Genomic DNA, 27,428 nt, shown 5'->3' with positions numbered 1-27,428 from the left:
TATGCGGATTCCAAACTCATTCTCTGAAGCCATCACATCCTCAGTTATAAAACTTCAGTAGACTAAAGAAAAAGATACTTTTTATACCAAACTCACTTAGGATCAGATTTAATGTTCTTAAATAAAATATTAGATCACCAAATATAGCCATCTATTAATAATATTTGTCCACATCAATTGAATAAAGGAGAAAAATATGGTTGCCTTAGTAGATGCCAGAATTGCATTTTGTAAATTTTACCATTTCCTAATTTTTTAAAAAATAGAAAAATATTTCTAAATTTCTAAAATTTTATGACAGTAACTTTCATAAATTTCTGGTAAATATACTTAATTGAGAAATATGTGAATTTTTCTTAATAAAGCAAAAGGAAATATATGAGCACCATATATCACACTAATATTCCAATACTATTTACTATTTCACTAAGTAATGAAAAATAAATAAATATTCTATACTAGAAAGAAAGAGACAAAATTATGGCTTTTTGCAATTGTGATCATCTACTTAAAAAATCTAATAGAATGATTACAAAATATTTTAGAATTGTCCAGAAAAGTGTGAAATATGAGATTATCATAAAAAAGTATATAGATTACCTATGCACTTGCAATGGTCAATTTGAAAATATTATAGACATATCTCCTATTCATAAGAGTACAAAACCATAAAAAATGTGAGACTAAATCTAAGATTAAATTTGAATGACCCAAATGAAAAACAATCTATGAAGTTTTCCTGAGTAAATAGAAAGTCATGGAATATTCCTGCATTGGAAGACTTACTATTATAAAGTTAAAAACTCTACAAATAAGGGCACCTGGGTGGCTCAGTCATCAAGTGTCTGCCTTTGGCTCAGGTCATGATCCCAGGGTCCTGGGACTGAGCCCCGCATCAGGCTCCCTGCTCTGCAAGAAGCCTGCTTCTCTCTCTCCCACTCCCCCTGCTTGTGTTCCCTCTCTCTGTGTGTCTCTCTCTGTCAAATAAATAAATAAAATATTAAAAAAAACTTTACAAACAAATGTATGAATTAAATATAATCCTAATGAAGTTTAGAATACTTTTTGTGGAAAATAACAGACTGATTCATAATTCATCTGAAAAAAGAAAATGGCAGGAATGCTGATGATAATGAAGAGAAAAATAAAGCAGGTTTGTAATACATGTCATGATATATTATAAATATATAGTTAAAAAGTAGTTGAGTTTCAAACTTCAAGTTAGAAATGTTAGAAATGTAGCTATTCTTCACTTCCTTCTTTTGAAAAGCATCCCCCAAAATAGTAATAGAAAACACTCTATCATCAATTTAAAACAATGTCACAAACTGATACACCATACAAAACATCTGTGCAATAAGGACCAAAATGAGAGATAATATTTATATCCAGATATAATTTCATATTTACAATATGATACAGCTTTCTCCAAAAGTAAAATTCAGAGTTATAGTAGACATATGCAATAATAATCTGGATAAGTAGTAATCTAAATAAATAAACCTGAGAACATGAACAACACCAAAGGAGAAATGGGGACTGTTTCTGCAGATCAGATCTTTATGGAAGAAAAGCAAAGGATGTGGAGATGAAAGAGAAATCATATCAATGGAACATCGTGTGTGTGTGTGTGTGTGTGTGTGTGTGTGTGTGTGTGTGTTTATTTTTTTCCCAGCTGACAAAGAGTGGTGAGCAATGGCAATTTGAAGAAGAAAGGATAATTAGCATTTTCCAGGTCACAATATAGAAAAATACTGACTTAACAGGTTTCAACATGATTTCCCACATAATTTTTGAAGGTCAGAATTTGATGAGAGGATTTTCCCCAGGGGAGAAGACATAAATTTGGTAAATAGGTCAATAAACACAAATTTAAGTTAAGGATTGTCCAGAATCACAACTCTCTCATGATAGGAGGAAGGAGACAATGAAGGAAGTGTTACTGTGCTAATTTCCTCATCTTTATAATAGTCAATAGATAATATATAGAGTTGAAACATGTAGTTAAAAATAGCCCAGAGCCTGAAAACGAAATTAAGAAAACAAAGTCAGTATACAGTAGCATCAAAAAGAAGAGAAAGCATATTTAGGAATAAATTTGATTAAGGAGGTACAAGAATAGTACACAGAAAACTGTAAAACATTGTTGAAAAATAGAACAAAGAGTACCTTAAAAATGAAAATATAAGGAGGGCATGTGTGGTGATGAGCACTGGGTGTTATATGCAATTAATGAATCGTTGAACACTACATCAATCAAAAACTAATGCTGTATTATATATATGTTGGCTAATTGAACATAAGGAATAAGAAAAAATATATTCTGTCTGAATGAATTGGAGAACTTGGTATTGCTTAGACAACAGTATTACTGAAAATGATATACAAATTCAAAATTAATAATTTAAGATTTATTAAAATCTTAACGGTGGTTTTACAGAAATTGAGAAACATAATCTAAAATTCATAAGGAATTTAAAGAGACTTTGGATAACCAAGGCAATCTTGAAAAAGTAGAACAAAGTTGGAAGACTCACACTTCCCAATTTCAAAATTTACTACCAAGTTATAGCAATCAAAACAGTGTGGTAGTGGCATAAGGATAAGCTTACAGATCCATGGAATAAAATATATATTCCAGAAATAAGTCCATATGTGTACATTCAATCAGTTTTCTACTAGGCTGCCAAGAGTATACAATTGGAAGAGTCTTCTTAACAAATGACCTTGGGAAACCAGATCTCCACATGCAGAAGAATGAAGTTAGATTACTTATAACATATACAAATATTAACTCAAAATGGATTCAAAACAAACTTAAAAACTGGCACTATAAACCTCTTAGAATAAAACATAAGGGCAAATATTCACGACCTTCAATTTGGCAATGGTTTCTTAGAAATGACACCAAAAGTACATGTAGCAAAAGAAAACATTGTTAAATTGTACTTCATTAAAATTAAATTTTCTTATGCATCAAAGGCCATTGTTCAGAGAGTGAAGTCAATCCAAAAAAATAGTAAGAAAAGAAAACCCACATATATGATAATGGTTATATAGCCAGAATATCTAAACAACTCTGACAACTCAACAGCAAAAATAACAAACAACCCAATTAAAAATTGGGCCAAAGACTTGAATAGATACTTCTCCAAAGAGAATATGCAAATGGAAAATAAACATATTAAAAGATACTGAATATCACTAATCATTAGGGAAATTCAAATCAAAACACGAGATACCGGGCACCTGGGTGGCTCAGTTGGTTAAGCGACTGCCTTCGGCTCAGGTCATGATCCTGGAGTCCCAGGATCGAGTCCTGCATCGGGCTCCCCATTCAGCAGGGAGGCTGCTTCTCCCTCTGACCCTCCCCCTTTTCATGTGCTCTCTCTCTCTCTCACTCTCTCTCTCAAATAAATAAATAAAATCTTAAAAAAAAACAAGAGATACCTGTTCATATACTTTAGAATGGCTATTATTCAAAAACAGGAAATAATAAGTGTAGGCAAATATGTGAAGAAAAAGAACACTCATGCTTTGTGGTTGGGAATGTAAAATGAATGGTGCTGCTGCTCACCAAGCATTTAAACATAAAATTAACATATGACCCAGAAATTCCACTCTTAAATATACACCCAAAAGAGTTAAAAGTGGAGACACTGATATTTATACACCAATGGTTACAATAATGTGCCACCAAGAGTGAACTGAAACCCAAAATGGCAAAATAGTTTTACTAAATATCTTGCTTGAAGAACAATATCACCTCCCACTGGTGTTCCTATGATCTGACATTTAGACTTGTCCCCACCATGTAAGGTTTTTTAAAAAATCATCTTTTCTAAATGATAAATCTCCCAAACTCCTTGAGACTTTCAGGGATAATCCCCATCTGTTTAAAATTGTTCAGAGAAGTCTCAATGGATGCACCAATCCACACAGATAAACACCTATCAGAAGAAGCTGTGATATTGATGGGGGGTCCCTTTGGAAGCCAGCTATTCCAGTTCTTTCATAAGATTTTCCTAAAGCCCAGAGAAGCAAGTAATGCCCCTAAACAACACAATTTTCACAAAAAGATTCTTCTGAATTTTAGTGCCACCCTTCATAATGCTGCTGGAGACTGTTTTTGAGAGTCCCAGATTGCGGATACCCAGCTGGTCAGGTGCAAAAAGAATCTCAGGCGTCTGGTACAGCTGGTTCTCAATACAGATGACATTCTCAATTGGCTGTTTATATTCTCTCAGTTGGCATGCTATCATCTGGCCTCTTACATAGTTCTTTCTCTTGCTCCAAGGCCACATAACACAGCTTCTCTTTGATATCACCCCGTAAGACTTGTCAAATATACGAGGGAAGGTGCTCACACTAGTGAGGAGGAGCCAGGTGATATTCTCTGTGATGTCCTTTCTTGCCATTTAGAGCTTTGTGAGAGCATTTGGTAGGGAATAATCCTCAAAGATAGGGACAGTGCAAGGAACCCCATCCCCACTGTCCACCATTAGTCCCATGACAGAGGTAGAGCTGTATAGAGTACTACCACTGCATGGTTAAACAGGCAGAAGGCAGGCACATCGAAGGTCTCAAACATCACTTCTGCTATTTTTTCTCAAATCTCTCTTGGGTCCAAGAAGGATTTAGTCATGAGCACAGCCCATTGACAGGGTTTTACTTCCAGCTCCCACTCAAAAAGATATTTTCAGAGTTTTTCCATGTCATCATATCCTATTACCAGTCCATACTCATGGGGGTAGTGTAAATGCAAGACTTCATACTTGTACAGGGTTTCTTCCCTACAAAGTACTTTTTCTAATAGTCTCCTGACAAAAGCATATTTAATTTTGGATGCCCCATGACAAAACTGATGACATGATGGAGTTCAATCTCTCCAGATATGGCTGCTTTGCAGAGTCTTGGTCCATTGTCAAAAATTATAGCTGGAATATCTAATACATATGTGTTAAATATTTCTACAGTATGCTCTTCCAAACTTCAACAAAATAAAGGAAACTTGGTCACTTTGTAAGACAACAAGCACCTCTGGATGTTTTACAACCATAGGATTCCAAAGTTCTCATGTTGACACTCAGGCAGAGCTACCAGGTTGTCCCCAATTCCCCTAAACACACTGTCCTCAACCCATGAATCTTGCCTCCTTTCAGAGAGCCCAAGGCCCACTGAGGCAATTTCAGGGATGATTTTCCCCTATGTAACAATCTAGCCATAGCAAAAATAGTCCCCAGAGAATATCAGAGAGATTTTAAAGAGTATGGTTTCTGAGCCATATGCATTTCCTGTTTGGTGAAACATAAGCAGAGTAAGGCAAATTATACCTATGAACAGCTTTGATAAACCTGTGAACTTGAAGCAGGGACCAAGCTTTAGTACCAAGGGAAGCTATAAAGCTATGTCCTTGCCCAGAGAATTGGTTTCTTCTGCTCTGTTCAGCTGATGTTTATGTGGTGATGAAAATACCCTTCCCTTTGTAAGGGGAGAAGCTAAGCACCAGATACAAGTTTGGGTCTGAGTGGGGATTCCTGTAACTCAGTTCCAGCACCACTCAGAACATTTGTCTTTCCCCCTTCTTGCAATTATTTTTAAACAACTTTATTGAGACAAATTCCACATACCATAAAATTTACCCATTTAAAGTATATAACATGATGTTTCTTAGTATATCCACTGATAGGTACAAACATCATAGATATCAATTTAGAACATTTTCATCGGCTCAAACAGAATCCCATACCCTTCAAGCAGCACATCTTCAGACCATTCCCCACAAGCCCTAAGCAACCACTAATATATTTTTTGTCTTTATGGATTTATTACCTCTTTTGCATATTATGAATGGAAGCATAAAATATGTTAACTTTTGTGACCAATTTCATCTTCTTTATATATTGTTTTCAAGGTTCATACATTTCTTAGAGAGAGCACATTTTGTTTATCCATTCATCAGTTAACAGACATTTGGATTTTTCCCATCTTTGACTATTAAGAAATATGCTGCTAAAAAAATCTTGAATATGTTTTTGGAAAGACTTATGTTTTCATTTCCCCTGGTTATATATCTAGAAATGGAAAAGCTTAGAAATATGATAATACTATGTTTAATCATTTAAGAAACTTTCAGTCTGTTTTCCAAAGTGTCTGAGGCATTTTACATTCAAACCAGCAGTGTAGGAGAGCTTATACTTTTCCACATGATCACAAACACTAATTAGTATCTGACTTTTTTATTCTAGGCATTATATTAAGTATGATATGACATCTCATGGTGGTTTTGATTTATATTTCCTTGATAGCTAAAGATGTCAAGCATCTTCTCATATGTTTATTGGCCATTAGTTTATTGTTTTGGAGAAATATCTATTCAGTTGCTCAGTCCATTTTAAAGTAAGTTTGTAAACTCAAAATGGATGAAAGACCTAAATGTTTCTAAACTCAAAATGGATGAAAGGAATACAGCAAAATCCTAGAAAACATAGGCAGTAACCTCTGACATTGGCCTCAGCAACTACTTTCAAGACATGTCTCTAAAGACAAGGGAAACAAAAGCAATTTGTTTTTTCTTTTTGCACAACAAAGGAAACAGTCAACAAAACTGAGAAGCAACCCACAGAATGGGAGAAGACATTTGCAAATGACATTACAGATAAAGGGCTAGTATCCAAGATCTATGAAAAACTTCTCAAACTCAACCCCCCAAAAAACAAATAAGTCAAGAAATGTGTAGAAGACATGAACAGACACTTCTCCAAAGAAGATATACAAATGGCTAACAGACACATGAAAAAATGTTCAATATCACTAGCCATCAGGGAAATACAAATCAAAACCACAATGAGATACCTCCTTATACCAGTTAGAATGGAAAAAAATTAACAAGACAGGAAACAACAAGTGTTGGTGAGGATGTGGAGAAGGGGAACCCTCTTACATTGTTGGTGGGAATGCAAGTTGGTACAGCCACTTTGTAAAACAGTATGGAGGTTCCTCAAGACATTAAAAATAGAGCTACCCTATGACCTAGCAATTGCACTACTAAGAATTTACCCCAAAGATACAGATGTAGTGAAAAGAAGGGGCACATGAACCCCAGTGTTCATAGCAGCAATACCACAATAGCCCCCTGTGGAAGGAGCTGAGATGTCCTTCAACAGATGAATGGATAAAGAAGATGTGGCTCATATATACAATGAAATACTACTCAGCCATCAGGAAAGATGAATATCAAACATTTGCATTGACATGGATGGAACTGGAGGGGATTATGTCAAGTGAAATAAGTCAAGAAGAGAAAGATAATTATCATATGGTTTCACTCATATATGGAACATTAGGAATAGTGTGGAGAACCACAGGGGAAAGGAGGGAAAACTGAATGAGAAGAAATCAGAGAAGGAGACAAACCATGAGAGACTCTGGACTCCAGGAAACAAAATGAGGGTTACAGAAGGGAGAGGGGTGGGGGGATGGGGTGAAAGGGTGATGGGTATTAAGGAGGGAAATGAGCACTGGGTGTTATATGCACTAATGAATCCTTGAACACTACATCAAAAACTAATGATTTAGTATTATATGTTGGCTAATTGAACTTAATGAAATTAAATAAATAAAAAATAAAGTAAGTTTGTCTTTTATTATTGAGTCATGATAGTTCTTTATATATGCTAGATAAAACTACCTTATCAGGGGCACCTGGGTGGCTCAGGTGGTTAAGCGTCTGCCTTCAGCTCAGGTCATGATCCTGGAGTCCTGGGATCGAGCCCCACATCAGGCTCCTTGCTCAGCAGGGAGCCTGCTTCTCCCTCTCTCTCTGCTCCCCTGCTCCTGCTCTCTTTCTATCTTAAATAAATAAATAAAATCTTTTAAAAAACCTACCTTATCAGATATATGATATTCAAATATTTTCCTCATTCTGTGAGTTGTCTTTTCACTTTCTTGATAGTCTTTCAAATCACAAGCATTTGTATTTTTTTAAGGTTTTTATTTATTTATTTGAGAGAGAGAGAGAGCAGGAGCGGGGGGGAGGGGCAGAAGGAGAGGGAGAAGCAGACTCCCCACTGAGCAGGGAGCCTGATGTGGAGCTTGATCCCAGGACCCCAAGATCATGACCTGAGCTGAAGGCAGACACTTAACTGACTGAGCCATTCAGGTGCCCCACAGGCATTTGCATTGGTGATGAACTACAATTTACCTGTTTTATCTCTTGTTGCTAGTGTTATCTGTGTCATATCTAAGACTCTATTGTCAAATCTGAATTCATGAAGATTTACCCCTGTTTTCTTCTATGAGATTTACAATTTTAAATCAAACATTTATGTCTTAACCCATACTTATTTAACCTGGCATATGGTGTGAAGTAAAGGTGCAACTTCATTCTTTTGCATGTGGCTATCCTGAATACAGTAATTTATAAATAGAATAATATGCCATGACCAAGTGGAATTTATTCCAGCAATGCAAGGTTGGTTCAAATGAAGAAATCAATCAATATAATATATCATATTAATAAAAGATAAAAACCATATAATCTCAGTAGAGAAAAAACATTTGCCCAAATCCAACATCTTTCATAATAGAAACACTCAAAAATGAGTAATAGAATTTAACTTCTTCAAATTCATAAAGGACATCTATGAAAAAATCTATAGTTAGCATTATACATATTAGTGATAGACTGAATGCTTTCCCCTTATATCAGGAACAAAATGAGATGTTCATTCTCACTACTCTTATTGAATATTATACTGAACATTCTTGCTAGGGCTATTAGTCAATAAAATAAACTAAAAGGCCTCCAAATTGGAAAGGAGGATATAAAATTATATGCATTTACAGATAACATAATTCTATATATAGAAAATCCTAAGGAATCCACAAACAAACAAAATGTCAGCAAGGTTGTGGAATTTAAAAAAAAATCAATATAATTAATATTCAATTAAAAAATCAATATAATAATTTTTATTTTATACAAGGCCAATGAACAGTCTGAAAATGCATTTACAAGCAGGAATAGAAGGATTTCAACTGGTAGAGAAAAAAAACATAAACAGAAACCATGGCAGATAGGTGTTGTGACTATTTGTAATATAGTAGTAAGTGCTATGTTGTACTGCCCAGTTCCCACCATTCAGAACCAATGTATTTTTATCTCCCAGCTGCCAGGAGTGTTGCCTGCTGATGACTCACAGCCAGGGATCTTCCTAGATATTCTTCTTAGCTAATGGGAGCTAAATTGCCTAAGGTTGTGTTGCCTCGCCAGGAGCAGCCTACATCCAGTGATCAATGAGGGAGGTATCATCCTAGCCCCCTTGATCCAATTTGCATGAACTGTGAAGGCCCACACCAGGTCAATTGCTCTCCATGGGATTAGCTGAAGCTTGTTGTGCAAATAAACCACACAGTTCAATTTATGACTGCTCAGTTTTGCTACCCTCACTCCCTTCTATGTATTGCTGTCAATAGTACTCGCCACAATACTCTCTGAATGCAAATATCAGTCTTAATGCCCATATCCCAGAAAACATAACATAAAAGCATTTGCCTCTGAAGTAATTTGAGGAAGCAGAATCTAAAATGGAATTTTGAATCTTAATAATTCACTGGCCAGGAGGCAATGAGCCCACAGATGGTATCTATCATGCTCTAGAGGTGCAGTTGTAAAAGAAAAATAATCTCACCAGTGATGGGCTGGAATCATATACTAATGAGAAGGAACACACTGGTGGGTGCTGTATCTCAGGATTCTGAGAAGTTTGGGGAAAGCAGGAATTATAAGGACAATGGAATTTGATGGCTCCTGCTGAGTAACATCATTACATTGGAGAAAGACAATGAAAGGTAATTAATCAACAATATAATGCAAAGTGCAAAAGTGAGGACCTCTTTGACAGTTTCTAAAGAGAATCTCATCTCTCACATCCAGAGGACAAAAATAAGTGAGAAGCAGGTTCAGAATTTAATTATAAGGGTAGTGGGGTTCCAGATATGTTTTAAATCTCAGGCTTTGCATGGCTGCTATGTTAAGGTCAGGGTCCTATTTGGGAAGGAGTGAGGCCCTGAGATATAAGATGGAGACATCCAAAGAAACAGACTTAAAAATCTTGAATCACCATATTGCACTGAAACATGATTCGGCAAAGGTGGTCCCCTGCTCCCTGTTACAGTCTGATACCTTTCTTCTTTTAAGATGATGTGGAAGTCTCTGCATTAGAAAACTTCAAAGGTCCCTTCAGGCTTTTTTGTTAATGAATTTATTCATTTATTTATTATTTATTTATTTATTTTTAAATTTTATTAATTAATATGTAATGTATTATTAGTTTCAGAGGTAGAGGTCAGTGATTCATCAGTCTCATATAATACCCAGTATTCATTACATCACGTGCCCTCCTTCAGGCTTTATCTACAATAGTGCTTCTGGCCACTAAGACAAATAACTGTAGTCAAATCACAACATAATTTGAACAAGGAAGGGGTGGACCTGTTAATATCAGTTTTTAATAACAAAGCAGTAACTCTGGAAGATGGTGCTAATGCACTTCTAAGATGGCTCTTAGGAAAAAAAAAGATGGCTCTTGAAGCTTAGGCAATGTGATGGCCCATCCTAGATAATGAAAAAATAAATGAATCCCCATGTAAGACAGTAGAAGGGATCAAAAGTTTTAGAAAAGTAGGACTGCCAGAGTATGTATACCACATAGAGATGATAAAAACCTACCAACCAACTACGTTCTCTGGGAGGGTTTTATTTTTCAAAATAATAAATCTGCTGGTGAGAAGGACACCAGCATTGTTGACAATCTTTTGGATATCCTCCAAAGGTCATGGCTGCTTGTAGGAGATGCTGTTATAGAATGGGTCTCCTTGATAGCAATGCCAATGATGGGTTCCTGAAATAATAAAGGCTAAGTGAAAACATTTATATGTAAGAAGTAAAGTAGGCATAATAAGCAGAATAGATAGCAAGTTAATAGTGGCATCCAGGGAAGCCTGTCCCAAAAAGAACTAAAAAGATGGTTAATAATTTTGGAGATTGCCCTTTTGGAAATGGAAATAGCATAAAAGTAAAAAGTGAATAATAGAGGCGGAACATGGGAAGATAGTGCAATAGGAGAATTCTAAGCTCACCTCCCCCCCTGGATATGCCTAGATAAAAAAAGCCACATCAGTATAACTAAACCAGAAAACAAACTGAAGACTGGCAGAAAAAGATTCTCCACAGTTAATCATAGAGATGGGGCATATTAAACATCACAGGAAAGGTAGTGTCTTGAACTAGAACCAAGCTAACTTGCAAATAACCACATATGGGAGTGGCACCATGAGCAAAAAAAAGGGGGGGAATGGAACAGACTCCACACTAGGCACCCCACACAAGAAGGACCCACACTGGGAAGATGAGTACCCATTGTATTTGGCTGTGAATACCAGAGGGGCTTAACTCTGTAAGTTTTTACAATTAGTAGGGCTTAACACTAGAAAATTTAAAAATCTCTGGGTCACCTTTGGTAGAGCTAGAGGGTGAGAGAAAATTGAGTCCTCACCCTTAAAGAGACAGCATAAAAAACAACCCTGCCAAGAAACAGCATAGAAGCAGCAGTTGGAAAAATTCCTGGGTTATATGTGAAGATTAATTTACTAATCTCAGAACATGTGCTTGAGAGGCAGGGATTTTTAGGAAACTTCTCCAGAAAAAAGAAAAGAGCAGGTTAGCACCATTTATCTCTACATATCCAGCCTAGATACCTACACACCTGTAGGAATCAGCATGAACACTCACCACCTAGCTTACAAATACTGCCTGCTTTGCCCCTCATATTCTTTTGCAGACTGCCCCATCCAACCCACCCCACTGGACAAGATTATGTCCAAGGTGGCTCCTGTCATATTTCATTCTGTAAGAAGCCCTGGAAGTGGCCAACACCACTGCAAAGTGATTCCTGCCCTAGAGAAAGAGAAAGATAATCACACACACCAGTTCCACTGTAGCCCCAGCAGTGAGCTAGGAAGAGACAACTGATCTGACTGCTAGCCCCACCCACCAATACATACCTCACAGGAAGCAGCACAAAGAGAGAGCTCTGTAGATTGGGGTCACTGCAAACCCAACAGTTTGGGGGGGGCAGACATCTGGTCTGACTGCAGGGCCTACATACCAATGAAAGACTCTCAGGGGACAAGGCAAAGAGAGTCCCCTGCAGTTTGGTGTGACCACAGTTACAGCAAATGAACTGAGGGAAGGCATCTGGTTTGACCATACTATAAACTCAAGGCAGCCCCAAACTGGACCCTTAACTGCAAAGAGATGAAAGCTGCCCAAAACAGGCTAAGAGGGCTATTACAGCCAACTGGACTGAATGCAAACACACCTCAACCACAACAGTAGGGCACATGCAATACACAAACGAGGCACCCCTACAGTGCCAGGAGCTGGTAAACAGTAGACATTGCATTACAGGGTACTACAAGACCTTTTCTTCATAAGGTCACTACTTTCAAGATCAGGAGGCATAGCTGACGTTCCTAATACAAAGAAACAGACATAGAAAGTTAGACAAAATAAGGAGACAGAAGAATATATCCCAAATGAAAGAACAGGACAAAATCACATCAAAAGACCTAATTGGAATAAATATAAGCAATATGCTTGATAGAGAATCCAAAGAATGTTCACAAAGATACTAGATTTGAGAAAAGAGTGGAGAAGTTCAGTAAGACCTTCAACTGAAATTAAAAGTACACTAAAGAGAATAAACAGTAGATAACAGGGAGCAAAATGGATCAGCAAACTGGGAAGAAAGAGTAATGGAAAGCAACCAAGCTGAACAACAACAAATCTTACAAAGAGAGAATACCTTAAGTGAACTCAGGCATATCATGAAGTGTAATAATTTTGCATTATAGGAATCCCAAAAGAAAAAGAGAAGGGGGGCAGAAAACTTATCTGTAGAAATAAAAACATCCCTAATCTGGGGAAGGAAACAGACATCCAGATCCACAAGGTACAGAGAGACCCCAAAAAATGAACCAAAAAAGGTATACATCAAGACACATAAAAATTAAAATGTCAATTTTAAAAGCAGTGAGAGAAAAGAAAAGTTATATATAAGGGAAATCTCATAAAGTTATCAGCTTATTTTTCAGTAGAAACTTTGTAGGCCAGAAGGGAGTAGCATGATATATTCAAAGTACTGAAAGGGAAAAAAAAAAAAAAAAACTGCAGCCAAGAATATTCTATCCAACTAAGCTATATGCAGAATAAAAGGAGAGAGAAAGATTTTCTCAGACAAATAAAAGTTAAAGAAATTCATCACCACTAAACCAATTCTATAAGACATGTTAAAGGGAATTATTTGAGGGGAAAGAAAAGGCCATAGTCAAGAATGAGAAAATTAGGAAAAGAAAAAAATTCAAAGGTACATACAAACATGATAAAAGTAGTAGATTAATCACTTACAAAACTAGTACAGAGGTTAAAGAACAAAAGCAGTAAAATAAATTATATATAAAAATCAGCCAAGTAATTTACAAAATAAAAGGATGTGAAGTATGACATCATATACATTAAACATGGAGGAGGGAGTAAAAATATAGTGTTTTTAGTATTGGTTCAAATTTAAGTGATCATCATGCTAATATAGACTGTTATAAACTTAACATGTTATATGTAAACCTAATGGTAACCACAAATCAGAAAGCTGTAATAGATACACAAAAAATAAAGAAAAAGGAATCCAAGCGTATCACTTGGAAAACTATCAAGACACAAGGGATGAGTGCAAGAGAAGTAATGAACAGAGAAGAACTATAAAAACAATCATAAACACATAACAAAATGGCAATAGGTATACACCTATCAATAACTACTTTGAATGTAAATGGTCTAAATATTCCAATCAAAACATATAGGGTGATGCAACTGATTTTAAAAAGCAAGACCCATTGATATGCTGCCTATGAGAGACATATTTCAGACCTAAAGACACATGCAGACTGGAAGTGAAGGGATGGAAAAACATTTATCATTCAAGTGGAAGCAAAAAGAAAGCTGGTGTAGCAATACTTATATCAGACAAAATAGATGTTAAAACACAGACTGTGACAAGAGACAAAGGACACTACATAATCATAAAGGGATGAATCCAACAAGAAGATAAAACAATTGTAAATATTTATGCACTTAATATTGGAGCATTAAAATACATAAAGCAACCATAAGAGACATAAAGGAAGAAATTGATGGAAAAAAATAATAGAAGGGATTTTAACACCCCATTTACATCACTGAATAGATCATCTAGACAGAAAATCAACAAAGAAACATTGGCATTGAATGACACATTAGGCCAGATGGATCTAACAGATATATTCAGAACATTCCATCCAAAAACATTGGAATGCACATTCTTTTCAAGTGGAACATTCTGTAGAATAGATCATGTTAGGCCACATAATTAGACAAAACAAATTCAAAAAGATTGAAATCTTAGGAAAGAAAAAGATTGAAATCTTATCATGCATGTTTTCAGCCACAACGGTGTGAAACTAGAAATCAATCACAAGAAAATTTCTTAAAAGAACACAAATCCTTGGAAGCTAAATAACATGCTACTAAAAAGTGAATGGGTTAACCAAGAAATCAAAGAAGAAATTTTAAAAAAAGAGAGATAAATGAAAATGAAAACACAGTGGTCTGAAATCTTTTGGATGCAGCAAAATCTATTCTAACAGGGAATATTATAGCAATACAGGCCTACTCCAAGAAGCAAAAACAAACAAACAAAAACCTACTCAAATAAAAACCTAATTTTATGCCTAAAGGAGTTAGAAAAAGAAGAAATAAACAAAGCTCGAAGCCAGTAGAAGGAAGGAAATAATAAATATAAGAGCAGAAAAAAATGAAATAGAGACTACTCTTAATCATAGGAAACAAACAGAGGGTTGAAGGAGGGGAGGTGAGTGGGGGGATGGGGTAACTGGATGATGGACATTAAGGAGAGCATGTGATGTAATGAGCACTGGGTATTATATGCAACTGATGAATCACTGAACTCTCCCTCTGAAATTAATAATACATTATATGTTAGTTGATTTTAAATTTAAAAAAATAAAAATAAATATTGGAAAAAAATAAACTGAGAAAATTGAAAAAAAAAAAAAAAAAGAACTCCAACAAACCAAAGTCAAGGACCAGATAGTTCACAGGTGAATTCTACCATCATCTAAAGAAGAGTTAATATTTTTTTTCTTAAACTATTCCAATACATTTTTAAACAGGAAAAAAGTTCCAAATATATTCTACAAGGCCAGGATTACCCTGATACCAAAAACAAATAGAGACAATAAAAAAGGAAAACTATAGTCCAATATCTCTGATGAACATAGATACAAAAATCTTCAATAAAATATTAGCAAACCAAATCCAACAATACATTAAAAAATTCATCACAATCAAGCAGAATTTACTGGACCAAGAGTGGTCCAATATTCAGAACTAAATCAACATGAAACATCATATTAACAAAAGAAAGCATGAAAACCATATAATCACTTCAATAGATGCCAAAAAAAGCATTTGACAATATACAACATCCATTCACAATAAAAACTTTCAACAAAGTAAGTTTAGGGGGACCATACCTCAACATAATAAAGGCCATATATGGGAGGGCGGGGCAAGATGGGAGAAAAGTAGGAGACCTGGATTTCGTCTGGTCTCAGGAATTCAGCTGGATAGGGATCAAACCATTCTGAAAACCTACGAACTCAACAGGAGATCGAAGAAAAGAATAGCAACAACTCTCTGAACAGAAAAGTAACCACTTTCTGGAAGGTAGGACGTGCAGAGAAGTGAATTTGAAGCGATATTTGGGAGGATAGACAGCGGGGGAGGGGGCCTCCATCGGCCGCTTCTGGCAAGTGATAGAGCCACGGAGCACAAAATTGGAATTTTAGAAGTCGTCTCCGCTGAGGGACGTCGCGCCAGTAGCTAAGCGGGGGGTGGAACCCTCGGGGAACAGTGTGGTCTCAGCAACCTCGGGGTCACAGAAACACCAGGGGTGCCTGAGTGCGGCAGAGCTCCCAGGTATTGGAGCGGGGAAGCCGGCGGCAGAGACGGAGCTGAGGTGCAGGCTCTCAGCTCAGGGTTGCCATAAATCATGATCCGCAAAACAGTCGGGCCACTGCTCCTCCAGCAGGGACCCAACAAGTGGCAGACCTGGGGAGACTCCCCTTCCTCCCCTGGGAGGAGTGGCATGGGAGCACACCACAGGGAATTGCTGGATTTGGAGACTCCACACCAAGTCGGGTGCCAGAGATAGAAATGCTCGGTCACAGGTCAGTGAGCACAGAGTGTGGACAGAGACCAGGGAGAGGGGAGTGACTGACTGCTTTTCTCTGGAGGCTCACTGAGGAGTGGGGCCCCGAGTTCTCGGCCCCTCCAGAGCAGAGACTGGGGGGCCGCCATTTTCACTCTCGTCCTCCAAAGCTGTACCAAAAGCTTGCAGGGAAAAAAAGCTCCCGAGAGCAAACCCGAGCAGAATAATTACCCCAGACCAGCAAGGACGGGGCAATTCCACCTCCCGCAAAGACATTTGGGAACCATGGCAACAGGCCCCTCCCCCAGAAGATCAGCAAGAACAGCCTGCCAAGACCAAGTTTACTGATCAATGAGAACGGCAGAACTCCAGCGCTAGGGGAATACTGCACATAGAATTCATGGCCTTTTTACCATGATTTTTAGTTTTACAAAGTTAATTTTTTTAACTGTCTTTTTTTTTGAATTTTTCTTTTTCCCTTTTTCAACCAACATCTTATCAATCCCTTTTTTAAAAAACATTTTTATTTTTCATTTGTAGAGTCATATTCTATCCCTTCATAGTAGTTACCCTTATTTATGGCATATATATATAAGTTGTTCTCTCTTTTAAGTTTTGAGATACAGATTCTTCTAACAGATCAAAATATACCTTAAATCTCTAGTGTATGGCTTTTTTCTAGTCTCCTACCTGATCACATTCTCTCCCATTTTTTTCTTTTATTTTTTAAATTCTCTTCTTTCTTTTTTCAAACAACTTCTTATCTAATCAAATGCTTTTATATTTTTTATACTTTTCAACTTTACAGTCATATTGCATCCCTTCATCGTATCAACCCTTATTTTTGTACATACATGCAGTTTTCTTTCTTCAAAATTTTGGGAGACACTTTCTTCTAACAGACCAAAATAAACCAAACATCTAGTGTGTGGCACTGATCTAGGCACCAGCCTGATCATATGTGATCATATTCTGTTTTTTTGTTTTGTTCTGTTTTTGTTTGTTTTTATCTTTTTCTTTTCCTTTTTTTTCTTTTTTCTTTCTTCCCCTTTCTTTTCCCCTAGTTTCAGGTCTTTTCTCATTTATTTAGACTATATTTTCTGAGGACGTTATAACCCTGTTAGCATTTTATTCTCTCATTCATCTACTCTCCTCTGGACAAAATGACAAGATGGAAAAAAATCACCTCAACAAAAAGAACCAGAGGTAGGACCGACTGCCAGGGACATGCTCAATAGGAACATTAGTACGATGTTGGACCAAGAGTTCAGAATCATGATTTTAAAGATACTAGCTAGGCGTGAAAAAAAGCATGGAAGTTATTAGAGAAACCCTTTCTGGAGAAATAAAAGAACTAAAATTTAACCAAGTCGAAATCAAAAAGGCTATTAATGAGGTGCAATAAAATGGGGGCACTAACTGCTAGGATAAATGAGGCAGAAGAGAGAATTAGTGATATAGAAGACCAAATGATGGAAAATAAAGAAGCTGAGAAAAAGAGAGATAAACAACTACTGGATCATGAGGGCAGAATTTGAGAATTAAGCAATACCATAAGATGAAACAACATTAGAATTATTGGTATCCCAAAAGAAGAAGAAAGAGAGAGAGGGGTAGGAGGTTGGAGCAAATTATAGCAGAGAACTTCCATAATTTGGGGAAGGAAACAAGCATCAAAATCCAGGAGGCACAGAGAACCCCTCTCAAAATCAATAAAAATAGGTCAACACCCCGACATCTAATAGTAAAACATTTGAGTCTCAGAGACAAAGAGAAATCTTGAAAGCAGCTCGGGAGAAGAGATATGTAATCTACAAAGGTAGAAACATTAGATTGACAACAGACCTATCCATTGAGACCTGGCAGGCCAGAAAGGACTGGCATGATATCTTCAGAGCACTAAACGAGAAATATATGCAGCCAAGAATACTATATCCAGCTAGGCTCTCATTGAAAATAGAAGGAGAGATAAGTGTCCAGGACACACAAAAAGTAAAGGAATTTGCAAACACCAAACCAGCCCTACAAAAAATATTGAAAGGGGGCCTCTAAGCAAAGAGAGAGCCTAAAAGCAGCATAGATCAGAAAGGAACACAGACAATATACAATAACCATCACCTTACAGGCAATAAATTGGCACTAAATTCATTTCTTTCAATACTTACCCTGAATGTAAATGGGCTAAATGCCCCAATCAAAAGACACAGGCTATCGGATTATATAAAAAAACAAGACCCATTGATATGCTGTCTGCAAAAGACTCATTTTAGACCCAAAACACCCCCAGATTGAAAGTGAGGGGGTGGAAAACGATTTACCATGCTAATGGACACCAAAAGAAAGCTGGGGTAGCAATCCTTATATCAGACAAATTAGATTTTAAACCAAAGACTGTAATAAGAGATGAGGAAGGACACTATATCCTACTTAAAGGGTTTATCCCACGAGAAGATCTAACAATTGTAAATATCTATGTCCCTAACGTGGGAGCAGGCAATTATATAAGGCAATTAATAACAAAAGCAAAGAAACACATTGAAAACAATACAATAATAGTGGGGGACTTAAACACCCCCCTCACTGAAATGGACAGATCATCTAAGCAAAAGATCAACAACGAAATAAAGACTTTAAATGACACACTGGACCAAATGGACTTCACAGATATATTCAGAACATTCTATCCAAAGCAACGGAATACACATTCTTCTCTAGTGCCCATGGAATATTCTCCAGAATAGATCACATCCTAGGTCACAAATCAGGTCTGAACCGGTACCAAAAAATTGGGATTATTCCCTGCATATCTTCAGACCACAATGCTTTGAAACTAGAACTCAATCACAAGAGGAAAGTCGGAAAGTACTCAAATACATGGAAGCTAAAGAGCATCCTACTAAAGAATGAATGGGTCAACCAGGAAATTAAAGAAGAATTTAAAAAAATTCATGGAAACCAATGAAAATGAAAACACAACTGTTCAAAATCTTTGGGATACAGCACAGGCAATCCTAAGAGGAAATTACATAGCAATACAAGCCTTTTTCAAGAAACAAGAAAGGTCCCAAATACACAACCTAACCCTACACCTAAAAGAGCTAGAGAAAAAACAGCAAATAAAGCCTAAGCCCAGCAGGAGAAGAGAAATAATGAAGATCAGAGCAGAAATCAATGAAATAGAAACCAAAAGAACAGTAGAACAGATCAATGAAACTAGGAGCTGGTTCTTTGAAAGAATTAACAAGATTGATAAACCCCTGGCCAGACTTATCAAAAAGAAAAGAGAAATGACCCAAATCAACAAAATCATGAAAGAAAGAGGAGAGATCACAACCAACACCAAAGAAATACAAACAATTATAAGAACATATTATGAGCAACTCTATGCCAGCAAATTAGATAACCTGGAAGAAATGGGTGCATTCTTAGAGATGTATCAACTACCAAAACTGAACCAGGAAGAAATAGAAAACCTGAACAGACCTATAACCACTAAGGAAATTGAAGCAGTCATCAAAAATCTCCCAACAAACAAAAGCCCAGGGCCAGATGGCTTCCCAGGGGAATTCTACCAAACATTTCAAGAAGAATTAATACCTATACTTCTGAAACTGCTCCAAAAAATAGAAATGGAAGGAAAACTTCCAAACTCGTTTTATGAGGCCACCAAAGACCCCATTAAAAAGGAGAATTACAGACCAATATCCTTGATGAACATGGATGCAAAAATTCTCACTAAAATACTAGGCAATAGGATCCAACAGTACATTAAAAGGATTATTCACCACGACCAAGTGGGATTTATCCCTGGTCTGCAAGGTTGGTTCAACATTCGCGATACAGTCAATGTGATACAATACATTAACAAAAGAAAGAACAAGAATCATATGATCCTCTCAATAGATGCAGAAAAAGCATTTGACAAAGTACAGCATCATTTGTTGATCAAAACTCTTCAGGGTATAGGGATAAAGGGTACATACGTCAGTATCATAAAAGCCATCTATGAAAAGCCCACAGCAAATATCATTCTCAATGGGGAAAAACTGAGAGCTTTCCCACTAAGGTCAGGAATGCGGCAGGGATGTCCACTATCACCACTGCTATTCAACATAGTATCAGAAGTCTTAGCCACAGCAATCAGACAACAAAAAGAAATCAAAGCCATCCAAATCGGAAAAGAAGAAGTCAAACTTTCACTCTTTGCATATGATATGATACTGTATGTGGAAATCCCAAAAGACTCCACCACAAAACTGCTAGAACTCATACAGGAATTCAGTAAAGTGGCAGGACATAAAATGAATGCACAGAAATCAGTGGCATTCCTATACACCAACAAGACAGAAGAGAAACAAATTAAGGAGTAGATCCCATTTACCATTTCACCTAAAATCATAAGATACCTAGGAATAAATCTAACCAAAGAGGCAAAGGATCTGTACTCAGAAAACTATAAAATACTCATGAAAGAAATTGAAGAAGACACAAAGAAATGGAAAAACGTTCCATGTCCATGGATTAGAAGGACAAATATTGTGAAGATGTCAATGCTACCTAGAGCAATCTACACATTCAGTGCAATCGCTATCAAAATACCAACGACTTTTTTCAAAGAAATGGAACAAAGAATCCTAAAATTTGTATGGAATCAGAAAAGACCTCGAATAGCCAGAGGAATGTTGAAAAAGAAAACCAAAGCTGGCGACATCACAATTCCAGACTTCCAGCTCTATTACAAAGCTGTCATCATCAAGACAGTATGGTACTGGCACAAAAACAGACACATAAATCAATGGAACAGAATAGAGAGTCCAGAAATGGACCCTCAACTCTATGATCAACTCATCTTTGACAAAGCAGGAAAGAATGTCCAATGGAAAAAAGACAGTCTCTTCAACAAATGGTGTTGGGAAAATTGGACAGCCACATGCAGAAGAATGAACCTGGACCATTTCCTTACACCACACACAAAAATAGACTCCAAATGGTTGAAAGACCTAAATGTGAGACAGGAATCCATCAAAATCCTAAAGGAGAACACAGGCAGCAACCTCTTCGACCTCAGCCACAGCAACTTCTTCCTAGAAACATCACCAAAAGCAAGGGAAGCAAGGGCAAAAATGAACTATTGGGATTTCATCAAGATAAAAACTCTTGCACAGCAAAAGAAACAGTCAAGAAAACCAACAGAATGGTAGAATATATTTGCAAATGACATATTAGATAAAGGGCTAGTATCCAAAATCTATAAAGAACTTATCAAACTCAACACCCAAAGAACAAGTAATCTAATCAAGAACTGTGCAGAAGACATGAACAGATATTTTCCCAAAGAAGACATCCAAATGGCCAACAGACACATGAAAAAGTGCTCAACATTGCTCAGCATCAGGGAAATCCAAATCCAAACCTCAATGAGATACCACCTCACACCAGTCAGAATGGCTAAAATTAACAAGTCAGGAAACAACAGATGTTGGCGAGGATGCGGAGAAAGGGGAACCCTCCTACACTGTTGGTGGGAATGCAAGCTGATGCAACCACTATGGAAAACAGTATGGAGGTTCCTCAAAACGTTGAAAATAGAGCTACCGTACGATCCAGCAATTGCACTACTGGGTATTTACCCCAAAGTTACAAATGTAGGGATCCGAAGGGTTACGAGCACCGCGATGTTTATAGCAGCAATGTCCACAATAGCCAAACTGTGGAAAGAGCCAGGATGTCCGTCGACAGATGAATGGATAACAAAGATGTGGTATATATATACTATGGAATATTATGCAGCCATCAAAATGAATGAGATCTTGCCATTTTCAATGACGTGGATGGAACTGGAGGGTGTTATGCTGAGACAAATAAGTCAATCAGAGAAAGACACGTATCGTATGACCTCACTGATTTCAGGATTTCTTAATCTCAGGAAAGAAACTGAGGGTTGCCGGAGTGGTGGGGGGTGGGAGAGATGGGCTGGCTGGGTGATAGACATTGGGGAGGGTATATGCTATGGTGAGTGCTGTGAATTGTGCAAGACTGTTGAATCATAGATCTGTACCTCTGAAACAAATAATGCAATATATATTAAGAAAAAAAAGAAAAAAGAAGATAGCAGGAGGGGAAGAATGAAGGGGAGGAAACTGGAGGGGGAGACGAACCATTAGAGACAATGGACTCTGAAAAACACACTGAGGGTTCTAGAGGGGAAGGGGATGGGGGATGGGTTAGCCTGGTGATGGGTATTAAAGAGGACACATTTTGTATGGAGTACTGGGTGTTATGCACAAACAATGAATCATGGAACACTACATCAAAAACTAATGATGTAATGTTTGGTGATTAACATAACAATAAAAATTTAAAGAAAAATAGTAAAAAAAATAAAGGCCATACATGTAAAACCCACAGCTAACATCATACTTATTGGTGAAAAGCTAATAGCTTTTTCTTTATGATTCAGGAATAAGAATGATGTCCACTCTCACCAATTCTATTAAACATAAAACTTAATATCTTAGATACAGCAGACAACAAAAACAAATAAAAGGCATTCAAATTGGTAAGAAGTAAAACTTTCACTATTTGCTGATGGCATGATATATATACAGAAAACCATAAAGACTCCACAAGAAAACTACTAGAACTGATAAATGAATTCAATAAATTCACAGGATTCAAATTAATATAAAGAAATCTGTTGAATTTCTATACACTAATAATGAAATAGCAGAAAGAGAAATTAAGAAAACAGTCTCATTTACAATTGCACCAAAACAAATAAAATACCTAGGAATAAATTTAACCAATGAGGTGAAGGACCAGTACTCTCAAAAATATAAAACATTGATTAAAGAATTTGAAGACGACACAAATGGAAAAATATGGCATGCTCATGGATTCAAAGAACCAATATTTTTAAATGTTCATACTACTTAAAGCAATCAACAGATTTAATGAATCTCTATTAAAATATCAAGAACATTTTTCACAGAAGTAGAACAAATAATCCTAAAATTTGTATGGAACCACAATAAGACCCAAAATAGCCAAATCAATATTTAGAAAGAAAAAGCTGGAGGAATCACAATACCAGATTTTAACATATATTACAAAGATGTATTAATCAAAACAGTATTGTAGTGGCACAAAAATAAACACATCGATCAATGGAACAAAAGAAAGAGCCCAGAAATAAACCCACACATTTATGGTCAACTAATCTACAACAAATGAGTGAGAATATACAATGGGGAGAAAGAGAATGTCTTCAACAAATGGCACTGGGAAAACTGAACAGCTACATGTAAAAGAATGGAATGGGATCACTTTCTTACACCGCAAACAAAAATAAAATAAAAATTGATGAAAGAACTAAATATGAGACTGGAAACCAAAAAAAAAAAAAAAATCCTTGAAGAAAACTTAGGAAGTAATCACTTTGACATCATAGAAACATTTTTGTACAATTTTTCATATCTCCTTGGCAAGGGAAGCAAAAGCAAAATTAAACTATTGGAACGAACCAAAATAAAAAGCTTTTGTTTACTGGAGAAAACCACCAATGAAACATAAAGACTGCCTACTGAATGGGAAAATATATTTAAAATGATATATTTGAGGGCGCCTGGGTGGCTCAGTTGGTTAAGCGACTGCCTTCGGCTCAGGTCATGATCCCAGGCTCCTGGGATCGAGTCCCGCATCGGGCTCCCTGCTCGGCAGCAAGTCTGCTTCTCCCTCTGACTCTACTCTCTCTCATGCTCTCTCTCTCAAATAAATAAATAAATAAATAAATAAATAAAATCTTTAAAAATAAAAAATAAAATGATATATTTGATAAGGAGTTAGTATCCAAAATACACAAAGAACTTATACAACTCAACACTTAAAAACCTAATAATACAATTAAAAATGGGCAGAGGACATGGATAGACATTTTTCTAAGACATATGAAAAGATGTGTAATGGCAGTAATTATCAGGGAAATGAAAATCAAAACCACAATGAAATATCACCTCACACTTGTCAGAATAGTTAAAAAACAAAACAAAACAAGAAATAACAAGCGTTGATGAAGATATGGAGAAAAAGTAACCCTTGTACATTGTTGGTGGGAATGCAAGTTGGTGCAGCCACTATAGAAAATAATATGAAGGTTCTTCAAGAAATTAAAAATAGAATTACCCATGTGATCCAGTAAATCCACCACTAAGAATTTACCTAAAGAAAAGGAAAACACTAATCCAAAAAAACATATGCACCTCTATGTTTATTACAGTATCACATACAATAGCCAAAATAAGGAAGTAACTCAAGTCTTTATCAATAGATGGATAAATGGATAAGGAAGAGGTGTGATCTATATAATATTAATATAATATAATCTATATATCTATATACGTATTATGAGGAATATTATATATATAATGGAGTACTCAGTCATAAAAAAGAATGAAATTTTGCCATTTTCAATGACAGATGGATCTAGAAGATATAATAAATACCAAGTGAAATAAGCTAGTCAGAGAAAGGCAAACACTATATGATTTCACTCATATGTGACATTTTAGAAACAAAACAAAGGAACAAAGAAAAAAAGAGATAAACAAAACCAGACACTTAAATATAAAGAACAAACTGGTGGTTGCTAAAGGGGAGATGGGTGGGGGAAAAAGTGAAACACATGAAGTAGAGTAAGAGTATATTTATCATGATGATCACTGACTAATGTACACAATTATTCAATCATTACATTGTGTACCTGAAGTGAATATAACACTGTATGTTAATTATACTGGAATTTAAAAAGTGAATAATGGAGGTAACCATTAAAAAGGAAAAAACATGAAATTTTTAGAAATACAAAAAAATATATAAATTAATAGATGGGGATTTTGGGGAATATGGTGGAATAGGAGAACCCGAAGCTCACCCTGAGCCACATTTACAACTCAATATCACTCACATCAGAGTAAATAAACTGGAGAGTGACATGAAGTTCAGCAGAACAAACTCCACAACTAAATTTAGAGAAGAAACCACATCTGAGAGTTTAGGAAGGCCAGAAACAGTGGTCTGGAGCTGGCCACAGGAGGGAGGGAGCTGCAAGAACAAAGAGGGGAAAGCACCAGGGAGCCCACACAGGGAAATGAATCCCCATAACGTCTGGCCTTCAAAACCAGAGGGGCTGAAATCCATGATTTTATATAACCAGCAGGACTTGGAGCCTGGAGCATTAAAAGTCAGCTAACTCAGCACTGAGCAAGCTAGTAGGGCTAGTGGTAGCTGGGACCCTGCCCCTAAAGAGATAACAGCCCACAGAGAGGCAACATAGAAGCCACAGCTTGCACAAAGCATGGGACAAATGGGAGCTATATCTGCTTAAATGGATTTTGGAGCATGTTGGGGAACTTTTCTGGGAACAAAGGAGATGACGGGTGTCATTTTCCTCCCCTGCCCCCCAGCATAAACACAGAGCTACCTGCGGGAGGTAGTGCTACACAGACACTTGCTACCTAACCTGCTAGCAGTGTACCCCACCTGAGTTCTTGTGAACACCTGCTCACTCCAAGCCTGTAGGCCTTGGTCCTGGGCTCAAAAAGCAATTTTTTTAAAGATTTTATTTATTTATTTGAGAGAGAGAGAGAATGAGAGATAGAAAGCATGAGAGGGAAGAGGGTCAGAGGGAGAAGCAGACTCCCTGCTGAGCAGGAAGCCCGATGCAGGACTAGATCCCGGGACTCCAGGATCATGACCTGAGCTGAAGGCAGTCGCTTAACCAACTGAGCCACCCAGGCGCCCTCAAAAAGCAAATTTTTTAAAACCACATGTGACCATCCCAGCTGACAAGCACCAATGGCTGCTGCACACTGTGCCCCAGTTGCTGCCACTGCCACAGGCCTCACCCCTAGTGGCCACCAAGCTTCAGGGGATCCAGCCTAGGACTAGCAGCTCAGCACAAATTTTGCTAACTCCATGTGCCCCACACCGACCTGCCCCCCACACGGACACCCTGCATTCCAGGCCACCACCACTGTCTTCAGATACAGCCACCTTGCACACAGACACTACATCTTTCACACAGCTGCTACATCTCCCAGGCCACCACCATCTCTGTGCACTGTACTCCTGGCCACCATGGCCACTAAAGCTTACAATGTCCATAGCCACCACTGTGCTGTGTCCTTGGTGGCCACCACACTTGGGGGATCTGGCCTAGGCTAGAAGCTCAGCACAACTTTTGCTAAAGCCTTGCTTGCAACCTGCCAAGCCACCACACACACAGACACCAGGCACTCATGCCCTCTTCAACACTTCTGTGCCTCATGACCTGACTGCCACCACTAGTGTGCACTTCCAGGATCTGGCCTAGACCTAGGACTCAAAGAAAATTTTGCTAACACCGTAGCCCCTTCCCCAGTCCTCCTGTGCCCTTGTCTCCTCAAAGCCAGCCTGCCTGAGTCTCACTGACACCGCAGAAAACAAGCACAGCCCACAACAGGCAGAGAGTCAGTGCCAACATCTGAAATGAAAGAAAAAGTGACTCAAACACAAAGGGTACAAACAACACACATAGAAGACTCCCCTGAAGTGCCAGGTTCTAGTCTACAGAGACAGACACAGATAAGTAGAAAAAATGAGGAGACATAGGAATATATCCCAAATGAAAGAACAGGACAAAATTACAGCAGGAGATCTAACCAAAACAGAAATAAGTAATATGCCTGATAGAGAACTTAAATGATCATAAAGATAGTCACTGGACTTCAGAAAAGGGAGGAGGATATCAGTGAGACCCTTGACAAAGAGATAAAAAATAATATATCAAAGATGAACTCAATAAATGAAATTAAAAATACAATAGATGGAATAAATAGGAGGCTACAGGAAGGAGAGGAATGTATCAGTGACCTGAGAATAGAGCAATGGAAAGCAATGAACAGGTGAGAGACACACAAATACTGCATAATGAGAATAAACTTAGAGAACTCAGTGACTCCAACAAGTATAATAACATTCACGTTATATGTTCCCCAGAAGAAGAAGACAAAGGAGGCAGAAAATGCATTTGAAGAAATAATAGCTGAAAATTTCCCAAAT

The 27,428-nt window shown here is 37.2% G+C and overlaps 1 pseudogene; it reads right to left on the bottom strand.

The window, feature by feature from the left end:
* Positions 1 to 3,841: 3,841 nt before the first annotated feature.
* On the bottom strand, positions 3,842 to 26,492 carry LOC112809382 (actin-related protein T2-like; annotated as a pseudogene).
* Between the last annotated feature and the right edge of the window lie 936 nt (positions 26,493 to 27,428).

This window comes from Callorhinus ursinus, unplaced genomic scaffold, assembly GCF_003265705.2.
Source record: "Callorhinus ursinus isolate GAN/ISIS: 27379988/994484 unplaced genomic scaffold, GSC_fseal_2.0 scaffold33, whole genome shotgun sequence".
Lineage (NCBI taxonomy): Eukaryota > Metazoa > Chordata > Mammalia > Carnivora > Otariidae > Callorhinus > Callorhinus ursinus.
The sequence above is the reverse complement of the archived record's forward strand: the minus strand, read 5'-3'. Positions and strand labels throughout refer to the sequence as shown.